The 12,097-nt window shown below is 58.2% G+C and overlaps 1 long non-coding RNA gene across 1 annotated transcript in view; it reads left to right on the top strand.

The window, feature by feature from the left end:
- The window catches only part of LOC142906573 (uncharacterized), a 37,613-nt gene that overhangs the window by 23,048 nt on the left and 2,468 nt on the right, over positions 1-12,097 (top strand). The gene's annotated exons all lie outside the window — the stretch shown is intronic.

Here is a 12,097-nt window from a genome sequence, read left to right as displayed (position 1 = left end):
TGGGGTTTGGCCAGGAGACGTCATAGACGTCTGTCCCCCTGGGGCCTCTGGCACAAGCTTAATAAATGTTTTACCTCGTAGGTTAGTGGTAGTTAACTGAAGGTGGAGGGATTACCAGCCCTCGCACCCTTCCAGAGCCCCCATTTGGCCTCTGTGGTGGTTACAAACGCCATGAAGGGAAAGGCCAATCTAAATTGACCCTCTCCCCAGCGGCACTGCCCACCACAACGTTGCCGTCCAGCGCCACGAGGAGGTAGGGGGTAGTTTTTGCCGGACTACCACTCACTCACACACTCACCCTCTCATAACTGTCAACCCCTTAGCAGTGTCCTACCTTACTGCAGACCAATTCAGGCCTTATTGGTCACCCCGTGCCCATTATAAATCTTCAACGTTCATCCTACAAAGTCCCAGCGCAAGGGGGAGAAATACAAATACACGGGGACGTGCCCCCCCCCCCCCCCCCCCCCGTGTACAGGAGGCTAACGAGCCAGATGAAGGCCGGGCCGAAGCCGAGTGACGTTGAGGAGTTTGTCCACGGCACTCGTGGCTCGCCCTGTCGAAGGCCTTCTCCTGATCCAAGAAGAGGAGGCCCAGGTCCACGCTGCGTGCTTCTGCAAAGGGAGATTACGCCCCTGACCGTACCGATGTTGTCGGTAGCGAGCGGGAGAGAGAGAGTGTGGAGATAGCGGGAGAGAGTGGGAGATAGCGAGAGAGAGTGGGGAGATAGCGAGAGAGAGCGGGAGAGAGAGAGAGCGATAGAGAGCGGGAGAGAGAGTGGGGAGAGAGAGATAGAGAGCGGGAGAGAGAGAGTGGGGAGATAGCGAGAGAGCGCGGGAGAGAGAGTGGGGAGATAGCGAGAGAGAGCGGGAGAGAGTGGGAGATAGCGAGAGAGAGAGTGGGGAGATAGAGAGAGAGCGGGAGAGAGAGCGATAGAGAGCGGGAGAGAGTGGTAAAGAGAGAGAGAGGGGGAGACAGCGGGAGAGAGATAGCGGGAGCGATAAATAAACGCGGTACTTAAACGCGGTAAATGACTGCGGCTTGGAGCGTGGCGCGCAGAGGGTGAGCACGACGGAGTCGCGATCTCGGCCAAGGGCACGCGCGGAGACGCGCGGAGACGCGGGGACACCCACAGCCTCCTCCTCCTCCTGCTGCGCACCGCACACTCAGCGGGATAGAGCGGTGGGGGTGAGGGGTCGTGGTAGGGGCTAGGGGTAGTGGTAGGGGTAGTGGTTGGGGCTAGGGTTAGTGTCCAGAGTACTGGTAGGGATAGTGCTGGGGGTTAGGGATAGTGGTAGGGGGCTAGGGATAGTGGTAGGGGTAGTGGTTGGGGCTAGGGTTAGTGTCCAGAGTACTGGTAGGGATAGTGCTGGGGGTTAGGGATAGTGGTGGGGGATAGTGGTAGGGATAGTGCTGGGGGTCAGGGATAGTGGTAGGGGGCTAGGGGTAGTGGTAGGGGTAGTGGTAGAGGTAGGGGTAGTGGTGGGGGTAGTGGTGGGGGCTAGGGGTAGTGGTAGGGGGCTAGGGGTAGTGGTAGAGGTAGGGATAGTGGTGGGGGTCAGGGATAGTGGTGGGGGCTCGGGGTAGTGGTAGTGGTAGGGGTAGTGGTAGGGGGTAGTGGTAGTGGTGGGGGTAGTGGTAGGGGGTAGGGATAGTGGTGGGGGTAGTGGTAGGGGTAGTGTTGTTGGGGGCTAGTGGTAGTGGTGGGGGTAGTGGTAGGGGGCTAGGGGTAGTGGTGGGGGTAGTGGTAGGGGGGCTAGTGGTAGTGGTAGGGGGTAGTGGTAGTGGTGGGGGTAGTGGTAGGGGGTAGGGATAGTGGTGGGGGTAGTGGTGGGGGTAGTGGTAGGGGGCTAGGGGTAGTGGTGGGGGTAGTGGTGGGGGGCTAGGGGTAGTGGTGGGGGTAGTGGTGGGGGTAGTGGTAGGGGACTAGGGGTAGTGGTGGGGGTAGTGGTAGGGGGCTAGGGGTAGTGGTGGGGGTAGTGGTAGGGGGCTAGGGGTAGTGGTAGAGGTAGTGTTGTTGGGGGCTAGTGGTAGTGGTGGGGGTAGTGGTAGGGGGCTAGGGGTAGTGGTGGGGGTAGTGGTAGGGGGCTAGGGGTAGTGGTGGGGGTAGTGGTAGGGGGCTAGTGGTAGTGGTGGGGGTAGTGGTAGGGGACTAGGGGTAGTGGTGGGGGTAGTGGTAGGGGGCTAGTGGTAGTGGTGGGGGTAGTGGTAGGGGACTAGGGGTAGTGGTGGGGGTAGTGGTAGGGGGCTAGTGGTAGTGGTGGGGGTAGTGGTAGGGGACTAGGGGTAGTGGTGGGGGTAGTGGTAGGGGGCTAGTGGTAGTGGTGGGGGTAGTGGTAGGGGACTAGGGGTAGTGGTGGGGGTAGTGGTAGGGGGCTAGTGGTAGTGGTGGGGGTAGTGGTAGGGGGCTAGGGGTAGTGGTGGGGGTAGTGGTAGGGGGCTAGTGGTAGTGGTGGGGGTAGTGGTAGGGGACTAGGGGTAGTGGTGGGGGTAGTGGTAGGGGACTAGGGGTAGTGTGGGGGTAGTGGTGGGGACCAGGGCTGGTGGCAGCACGAGGCGTCTCACAGTGAGTGCAGGGTGAGCGTGGAGGTAGTCGTCGTCCTCGTCATAGTGGTGGTGGTGGTGGGGGGGTCGAGGCAGTCCTCTCACGTTTATCGTTCACTCGGAGGGGTTTTTTTTTCCCCCACGCGCGGCAGCTAGGGTTGGTGGACCACGCACGGACGGTGCCACGCTGCCTTCTAACCGTGGGTGGGTGTCGGGGAGGAGCCGTGGCCCCCCCCCCCCCCTCCCGTCGGGCTCTGGCAGGAGAGAGCTTGGAGCCTTGCCCTCTCTGCTCGCAACGCAATTCCTCGCACGTGCTTGTACAGAGACCTGAGTTGGCTAAATATGTCCTCATATATAGCGGTCTGCAGAGCTTGGACGGGTGTTGGTAGTGCCGGCGAAATGAGTGGGTGGGTGGGCGGGCGGGTAGCAGGTGAGTCAGTGAATGAGTGGGCAAGCGGGTGGGTGGGTGAGTGAATGATGGAGTGAGTGAGTGAATGAATGAGCGAGTGAGTGAATGGGTGAGTGGGTGAATGAATGAGCGTGTGAGTGAGTGAATTGGTGAGTAAGTGGATGGGTGGGTGAATGAATGAGCGAGCGAGTGAGTGAGTGAATGGGTAAGTGGGTGGGTGGGTGAATGAATGAACAAGTGAGTGAATGGGTAAGTGGGTGGGTGAATGAATGAGTGAGTGAATTTGTGATTAAGTGGGTGAGTGAATGAATGAGCGAGTGAGTGAGTGAATTTGTGAATAAGTGGGTGGGTGAATGAATGAGCGAGTGAGTGAATGGGTAAGTGGGTGGGTGAATGAATGAGCGAATGAGTGAGTGAATTTGTGAATAAGTGGGTGGGTGAATGAATGAGCGAATGAGTGAGTGAATTTGTGAATGGGTGGGTGAGTAAGCGGGTGAGTGCGTGAATGTGTGGATAAGCGGGCGGGTGGGTGGGTGAATGAGCGGGTGAGTGAGTGAATGGGTAAGTGGGTGGGTGAATGAGCGGGTGAGTGAGTGAATGGGTAAGTAGGTGGGTGAATGAGCGGGTGAGTGAGTGAATGGGAAAGTGGATGGGTGAATGAGCGAGTGAGTGAGTGAATGCGTAAGTGGGTGGGCGAATGAATGAGCGAGCGAGTGAGTGAATGGGTAAGTGGGTGGGTGAATGAGCGGCCGAGTGAGCCTATGAGTGTGCGACTGAGCAGGTGAGTGGGTGGGGAGTGGTTAGCGCTCTGCGCTACGAACCCGGCGACCCCAAGTCTGATTACCGCTCACGGCCAATACCAATGACGATTATCTGTACGGGTGGGTGGGTGAGCAGGTGGGTGGGTGAGCGGGTGGATGGGTGGGTGGGTGAGCAGGTGGGTGGGTGGGTGAGCGGGTGGATTGGTGGGTGGGTGAGCAGGTGGATGGGTGGGTGAGCAGGTGGGTGGGTCAGTGGGTGGATGCGTGGGTGGATGAGTGAGTGAGTGGATGACTAAGTGAGTGGGTGGATGGGTGGGTGGGTGAGTGAGCGGGTGGATGGGTGGGTGGGTGAGCGAGGGGTCGGCCGAACGAGGGGGTGGGTGAGCGAGGGGGTGGGTGAGCGAGGGGGCGGGTGAGCGAGGGGGTGAGCGAGGGGCTGGGCGAGCGAGGGGCTGGGCGAGCGAGGGGGTGAGCGAGCGAGTGGGTGGGCGAGCGAGGGGTCGGGCGAGCGAGGGGGTGGGCGAGCGAGGGGGTGAGCGAGCGAGGGGGTGAGCGAGGGGGTGGGTGAGCGAGGGGGTGGGTGAGCGAGGGGGTGAGCGAGGGGGTGGGCGAGCGAGGGGTCGGGCGAGCGAGGGGGTGGGCGAGCGAGGGGGTGGGCGAGCGAGGGGGTGAGCGAGCGAGGGGGTGAGCGAGGGGGTGGGTGAGCGAGGGGGTGGGTGAGCGAGGGGGTGAGCGAGGGGGTGGGCGAGCGAGGGGTCGGGCGAGCGAGGGGGTGGGCGAGCGAGGGGGTGGGCGAGCGAGGGGGTGGGTGACCTTGAGTGTGCGGTGTGGGGTGGACGTGCTGGTGGGACTAACCAGCCGTGTCATTGGGAGCTGTCAGGGACCCCGCGGGTGGGGGAGGGGCGGCGTGGGGGGAGGGGGGTGAGTGACCGAGCGAGTGAGTGATTGGGTGGGTGGGTAATTGGGTGGGTGGGTGAGTGGCTGGCTGGGTGAGTGGGTGGGTGGGTGAGTGAGTGAGTGGGTGAGTGGGTGGGTGAGTGGGTGGGTGGGTGAGTGGGTGGGTGGGTGAGTGGGTGGGTGGGTGAATGGGTGGGTGGGTGAATGGGTGGGTGGGTGAATGGGTGGGTGAATGGGTGAGTGGGTGGGTGAATGGGTGAGTGGGTGGGTGAATGGGTGAGTGGGTGGGTGAATGGGTGAGTGGGTGGATGGGTGGGTGAGTGAGTGGGTGGGTGGGTGGGTGAATGGGTGAGTGGCTGGGTGGGTGAGTGGGTGGATGGGTGGGTGAGTGGGTGGATGGGTGAGTGGGTGGATGGGTGAGTGGGTGGATGGGTGAGTGGGTGGGTGAGTGGTTGGATGGGTGAGTGGGTGGATGGGTGGATGGGTCGGTGAGTGGGTGGATGGGTGGGAGGGTGAGTGGGTGGATGGGTGAGTGGGTGGATGGGTGAGTGGGTGGATGCCTGGGTGAGTGGGTGGATGGATGGGTGAGTGGGTAGAGGCGTGGGTTAGTGAGTAGGTGGGTGGGTGAGTGGGTGGGTGGGTGTTTAAGTGGGTGGGCGGGTGTTTGGGTGGGTGAGTGCGTGGATGGGTGGCTGAGTGCGTGGGTGAGTGGGTGGAGGCGTGGGTGGGTGGATGGGTGGGTGAGTGGGTGGATGGGTGAGTGGGTAGGTGAGTGGTTGGATGGGTGGGTGGGTAAGTGGGTGGATGGGTGGGTGAGTGGGTGGATGGGTGGGAGGGTGAGTGGGTCGATGGGTGAGTGGGTGGGTGAGTGGGTGGATGGGTGACTGGGTGGATGCCTGGGTGAGTGGGTGGATGGATGGGTGAGTGGGTGGAGGCGTATGTTAGTGAGTAGGTGGGTGGGTGAGTAGGTGGGTGGGTGTTTGGGTGGGTGGGTGTTTGGGAGGGTGGGTGTTTGGGTGGGTGGGTGTTTGGGTGGGTGGGTGGGTGAGTGCGTGGGTGCGTGAGTGAGTGCGTGGGTGGGTGAGTGCGTGGGTGAGTGGGTGGAGGCGTGGGTGAGTGGGTGGAGGCGTGGGTGGGTGAGTGGTTGAATGAGGAGGTTGATGCTATTGCCGGCCTTCATAGCTGCTGCTGCTCGCTGATGGCACTCGCTGATGGCACTTGCCCCACCAGATTGTTGAAGCTACACGGGGGACCTTTGTCTTTGTGTTGTGTGTGTGTGTGGTGGGGGGGGCTGAGTGCCACCATCGTGCTGAGTGGAGATGCGCGCGTCACTAGACGCGGAGCGCGCTCGGGCGCAGGTGAGGCGAGCGGGTGAGTTGGTGAGTGGGTGAGTGAGTTGGTGAGTTGGTGAGTGGGTGAGTGAGTTGGTGAGTTGGTGAGTGGGTGGGTTGGTGAGTGGGTGAGTGAGTTGGTGAGTTGGTGAGTGGGTGAGTGGGTGGGTTGGTGAGTGGGTGGGTTGGTGAGTGGGTGAGTGAGTTGGTGAGTGGGTCAGTGAGTGAGTTGGTGAGTTGGTGAGTGGGTGGGTTGGTGAGTGGGTGAGTTGGTGAGTTGGTGAGTGGGTGGGTTGGTGAGTGGGTGAGTTGGTGAGTGAGTTGGTGAGTGAGTGAGTGAGTTGGTGAGTTGGTGAGTGGGTGGGTTGGTGAGTGGGTGAGTTGGTGAGTTGGTGAGTGGGTGGGTTGGTGAGTGGGTGAGTTGGTGAGTGGGTCAGTGAGTGAGTTGGTGAGTGGGTGGGTTGGTGAGTGGGTGAGTGAGTTGGTGAGTGGGTGAGTGGGTGAGTGAGTTGGTGAGTTGGTGAGTGGGTGGGTTGGTGAGTGAGTGAGTTGGTGAGTTGGTGAGTGGGTGGGTTGGTGAGTGGGTGAGTGAGTTGGTGAGTGGTCAGTGAGTGAGTTGGTGAGTGGGTGGGTTGGTGAGTGGGTGGGTTGGTGGGTTGGTGAGTGGGTGAGTGAGTTGGTGAGTGGGTCAGTGAGTGAGTTGGTGAGTGGGTGGGTTGGTGAGTGGGTGAGTGAGTTGGTGAGTTGGTGAGTGGGTGAGTGGGTGGGTTGGTGAGTGAGTGAGTTGGTGAGTTGGCGAGTGGGTGGGTTGGTGAGTGAGTGAGTTGGTGAGTTGGTGAGTTGGTGAGTGGGTGGGTTGGTGAGTGAGTGAGTTGGTGAGTTGGTGAGTTGGTGAGTGAGTGAGTTGGTGAGTTGGTGAGTGGGTGAGTGGGTGAGTTGGTGAGTGAGTGAGTTGGTGAGCGGGTGAGTTGGTGAGTGGGTGGATTGGTGAGGGCGGGTGAGTTGGTGAGTGAGTGGGTTGGTGAGTGGGTGGGTTGGTGAATGGGTGAGTTGGTGGATTGGTGAGCGGGTGAGTTGGTGAGTGAGTGGGTTGGTGAGCGGGTGAGTGGGTGGGTTGGTGAGTGGGTGGGTTGGTGAGCGGATGAGTTGGTGAATTAGTGAGTTGGTGAGTGGGTGAGTGGGTGGGTTGGTGAGCGGGTGAGTTGGTGAGTTGGTGAGTGAGTGAGTTGGTGAACGGGTGAGTTGGTGAGTGGGTGGGTTGGTTAGTGAGTGAGTTGGTGAGTTGGTGAGTGAGTGAGTTGGTGAACGGGTGAGTTGGTGAGTGGGTGGGTTGGTGAGTGAGTTGGTGGGTTGGTGAGTTGGTGAGTGAGTGAGTGAGTTGGTGAGTGGGTGAGTTTGTGAGTTGGTGAGTGGGTGAGTTGGTGAGTTGGTGAGTGGGTGAGTTGGTGAGTGGGTGGGTTGGTGAGTGGGTGGGTTGGTGAGTGGGTGAGTTGGTGGGTTGGTGAGTGAGTTGGTGAGTTGGTGAGTGAGTGAGTTGGTGAGTGGGTGAGTTGGTGAGTGGGTGAGTGGGTGGGTTGGTGAGCGGGTAAGTTGGTGAGTGAGTGGGTTGGTGAGCGGGTGAGTGGGTGGGTTGGTGAGTGGGTGGGTTTGGTGAGCCGATGAGTTGGTGAGTGAGTGAGTTGGTGAGTTGGTGAGTGAGTGAGTTGGTGAGTGGGTTAGTTGGTGAGTGAGTTGGTGAGTTGATGAGTGGGTGGGTTGGTGAGCGGGTGAGTTGGTGAGTGAGTGAGTTGGTGAGTGGGTGGGTTGGTGAATGGGTGGGTTGGTGAGTGAGTGAGTTGGTGAGTTGGTGAGTGAGTTGGTGAGTTGGTGAGTGGGTGGGTTGGTGAGTTGGTGAGTGGGTGGGTTGGTGAGCGGGTGAGTTGGTGAGTGAGTTAGTTGGTGAGTTGGTGAGTGAGTTGGTGAGTTGGTGAGTGGGTGGGTTGGTGAGTTGGTGAGTGGGTGGGTTGGTCAGTGAGTTGCTGAGTGGGTAAGTTGGTGAGTGGGTGGGTTGGTGAGTGGGTGAGTGGATGAGTTAGTGAGTGGGTGGGTTGGTGTGCGGGTGAGTTGGTGAGTGAGTGAGTTGGTGAGTGGGTGAGTGGGTGGGTTGGTGAGCGGGTGAGTTGGTGAGTTGGTGGGTAGGTTGGTTGGTGAGCGAGTGAGTTGGTGAGTGGGTGGGTTGGTGAGCGGGTGAGTTGGTGAGTGAGTGAGTTGGTGATTGGGTGGGTTGGTGAACGGGTGAGTTGGTGAGTGAGTGAGTTGGTGAGTTGGTGAGTTTGATGAGTTGGTGAGTGGGTGGGTTGGTGAGCGGGTGAGTTGGTGAGTGAGTGAGATGTTGAGTGGATGAGTTGGCGAGTGGGTGAGTTTGTGAGTGGGTGGGTTGGTGAGCGGGTGAGTTGGTGAGTGAGTGAGTTGGTGAGTGGGTGAGTTGGTGAGTGGGTGGGTTGGTGAGTTGGTGAGTGGATGAGTTGGTGAGTGGGTGAGTGGGTGAGCGGGTGAGTTGGTGAGTGGGTGGGTTGGTGAGCGGGTGGGTTGGTGAGTGGGTGAGTTGGTGATGGTGATGATGATGGTAGTGATGGTGATGATGGTGTTGATGGTGGTGACAATGGTGGTGGTGATGGTGGTGATGGTGATGATGGTGGTGATGATGGTGGTGATGGTGGTGATGGTGATGATGGTAATGGTAGTAATGGTGATGATGGTGATGATGATGGTGGTGATGGTGATGAAGGTGGTGATGGTGATGATGGTGGTGATGGTGATGATGGTGATGGTGGTGATGGTGGTGATGGTGGTGATGTTGATGATAATGGTGATGATGGTGGTGATGATGGTGATGATGATGGCGATGATGGTGATGGTGGTGATGGTGCTAATGATGGTGGTAATGATGGTGGTGATGGTGATGATGGTGGTGATGATGGTGGTGATGGTGATGATGATGGTGGTGATGGTGGTGATGGTGATGATGGTGATGATGGTGGTGATGGTGGTGATGGTGGTGATGGTGGTGATGATGATGGTGATGATGGTGATGATGATGGTGATGATGATGATGGTGGTGATGGTGGTGATGGTGGTAATGATGGTGGTGATGGTAATGATGGTGGTGATGGTGTTGATGGTGGTGATGGTGATGATGATGGTGGTGATGGTGGTGATGGTGATGATGGTGGTGATGGTGATGGTGGTGATGGTGGTGATGGTGATGATGGTGGTGATGATGGTGATGATGATGGTGGTGATGGTGGTGATGGTGGTGATGATGGTGGTGATGGTGATGATGGTGGTGATGGTTATGATGATGGTGGTGATGATGATGGTGATGATGGTGGTGATGATGGTGATGATGATGGTGGTGATGGTGATGATGGTGGTGATGGTGATGATGGTGGTGGTGATGGTGATGATGGTGGTGATGGTGATGGTGGTAATGGTGGTGATGGTGATGATGGTGATGATGATGGTGATGATGGTGGTGATGATGGTGATGATGATGGTGATGATGGTGATGATGATGGTGGTGATGGTGGTGGTGATGATGGTGATGATGATGGTGATGGTGGTGATGATGATGGTGATGATGGTGGTGATGATGATGGTGATGATGATGGTGATGATGATGGTGATGATGATGGTTGTGATGGTGATGATGATGGTGGTGATGGTGATGATGGTGGTGATGGTGGTGATGGTTGTGATGGAGGTGATGGCGAATGATGATGGTGATGATGGTTGTGATGGTGATGATGATGGTGGTGATGATGATGGTGATGATGGTGATGATGGTGATGGTTGTGATGATGATGATGATGGTGGTGATGATGGTGATGATGGTGATGATGTTGGTGTGATGGTGATGATGGTGGTGATGATGATGATGATGCATTGTGATGGTGATGATGATGGTTGTGATGGTAATGATGATTGGTTGTGATGGTGATGGTGATGGTGGTGGTGATGATGATGGTGGTGATGATGATGATGGTGGTGATGATGATGATGGTGGTGATGATGGTGATGATGGTGATGATGATGGGTGATGATGGTGGTGATGATGATGGTGATGATGATGGTGATGATGATGGTGATGATGATGGTTGTGATGGTGATGATGATGGTGATGATGGATGGTGATGATGGTGGTGATGATGATGGTGGTGATGATGATGATGGTGGTGATGATGATGATGGTGATGATGATGGCCTGGGTCGCTGCTGGATAAATAGCTGCAAATCTCAGTGGGACAGAGAAATTGTTAAATATAAAATCGTAGAGAGTTGGATGCAAGGCACAAGAGGGGGGTGGGTGGCTACCAGCACCCACGCCGGGCCGCCTTTGTCTCTCCCCCAGTGGCGATGTTCACTACTTCACACCGCTACACCAGGTACTCATTTGAGGCTGAGTCGACCTAGGAGAGGCCCAGGACCGGTTCAAATAATCGTCACTGGGTGCTGGCCGTAAGCAGGGGGATCGAGAGAGAGAGAGAGACGCAGACTCCAAATATACAGCAGCAGCAGGCATCGTCAGGGTCGGGGTAAAACCCACGACCTCCTGTATACCAGGCGAGGTAGTTAACATCTCATAGCCAACGTGATGATGATGAGAGAGACGCAGACTCCACAAATACAGCAGTAGCAGCAAGCATCGTCAGGGTCACCCACCCCCTCGTGTGCCACAGTGCCGGTAGCCTTCACAGGTGCTACTCGCTAACAGCACTTGCCCCATCAGCCTGTTACAGGCTACACGGGGGACCTTTGTCTGTGTCTACCTTCACAGGTGCTGCTGCTACTCGCTACTCACAGCACTTGCCCCTACAGCCTGTTAGAGGCTACACGGGGGACCTTTGTCTGTGTCTACCTTCACAGGCGCTGCTGCTACTCGCTACTAACAGCACTTGCCCCTACAGTCTGTTAGAGGCTATACGGGGGACCTTTGTCTTTAGCCTGCTGCAAAAGGCGTTCCGAGTCTGGATTTATGACTCTCCTCAGTCAGGAGGGGACAATTTAGTTTACTTACCCTCACCCCACTCACCCCCTCACCCCACTCACCCTCACCCCACTCACCCCCCTCACCCTCACCCCCTCACCCCACTCACCCTCACCCCCCTCAACCTCACCTCCTCATCCCACTCACCCCACTCACCCCACTCACCTTCACCCCCTCACCCCACTCACCCTCACCCCACTCACCCCACTCACTCTCACCTCACTCACCCCACTCACCCTCACCCCACTCACCCCACTCACCCCCTCACCCCCCACTCACCCCCTCACTCCCATCACCCCACTCACCCCACTCACCCCCTTCACCCCCCTCACCCCACTCACCCTCACCCCCTCACCCCACTCACCCCACTCACCCCCTCACCCCACTCACCCTCACCCCCTCACCCCACTCACTCCACTCACCCCCTCACCCCACTCACCCCTCACTCCCCTCACCCCACTCAACCCCTCACCCCACTCACCCCACTCACCCCACTCACCCCTCACTCCCCTCACCCCACTCAACCCCTCACCCCACTCACCCCACTCACCCCACTCACCCCCTCACCCCACTCACCCCTCACTCCCCTCACCCCACTCACCCCCTCACCCCACTCAACCCCTCACCCCACTCACCCCACTCACCCCACTCACCCCCACTCACCCCTCACCCCACTCACCCTACTCACCCCACTCACCCCACTCACCCCACTCACCCCCTCACCCCACTCACCCCCTCACCCCACTCACCCCACTCACCCCACTCACCCCACTCACCCCCTCACCCCACTCACCCCCTCACCCCACTCACCCCACTCACCCCTCTCACCCCACTCACCCCACTCACCCCCCTCACCCCCACTCACCCCTCACCCCACCCACGTGGTGATATTTCCCCATTATGTCGACGTAGATTATTTTGCACACACAGAGAGAGACAAAGCTCCCCCGTGTAGCCTCAACACAGTTTAGGGCCAAGTGCTGTGAGTAGCGAGTAGCAGCACCTGTGAAGGTAGACACAGACAAAGGTCCCCCGTGTAGCCTCTAACAGGCTGTAGGGGCAAGTGCTGTGTTAGCGAGCAGCACCTGTGAAGGTAGACACAGACAAAGGTCCCCCGTGTAGCCTGCAA

The sequence above is a fragment of the Petromyzon marinus genome, chromosome 67 (genome assembly GCF_048934315.1).
Source record: "Petromyzon marinus isolate PM22_M1 ecotype Great Lakes invasive population chromosome 67, UKy_Petmar_22M1.pri1.0, whole genome shotgun sequence".
NCBI classification, from domain to species: Eukaryota; Metazoa; Chordata; class Hyperoartia; order Petromyzontiformes; family Petromyzontidae; genus Petromyzon; species Petromyzon marinus.
Note: the sequence above shows the minus strand (reverse complement) of the source record. Positions and strands in the feature narration are given on the sequence as shown.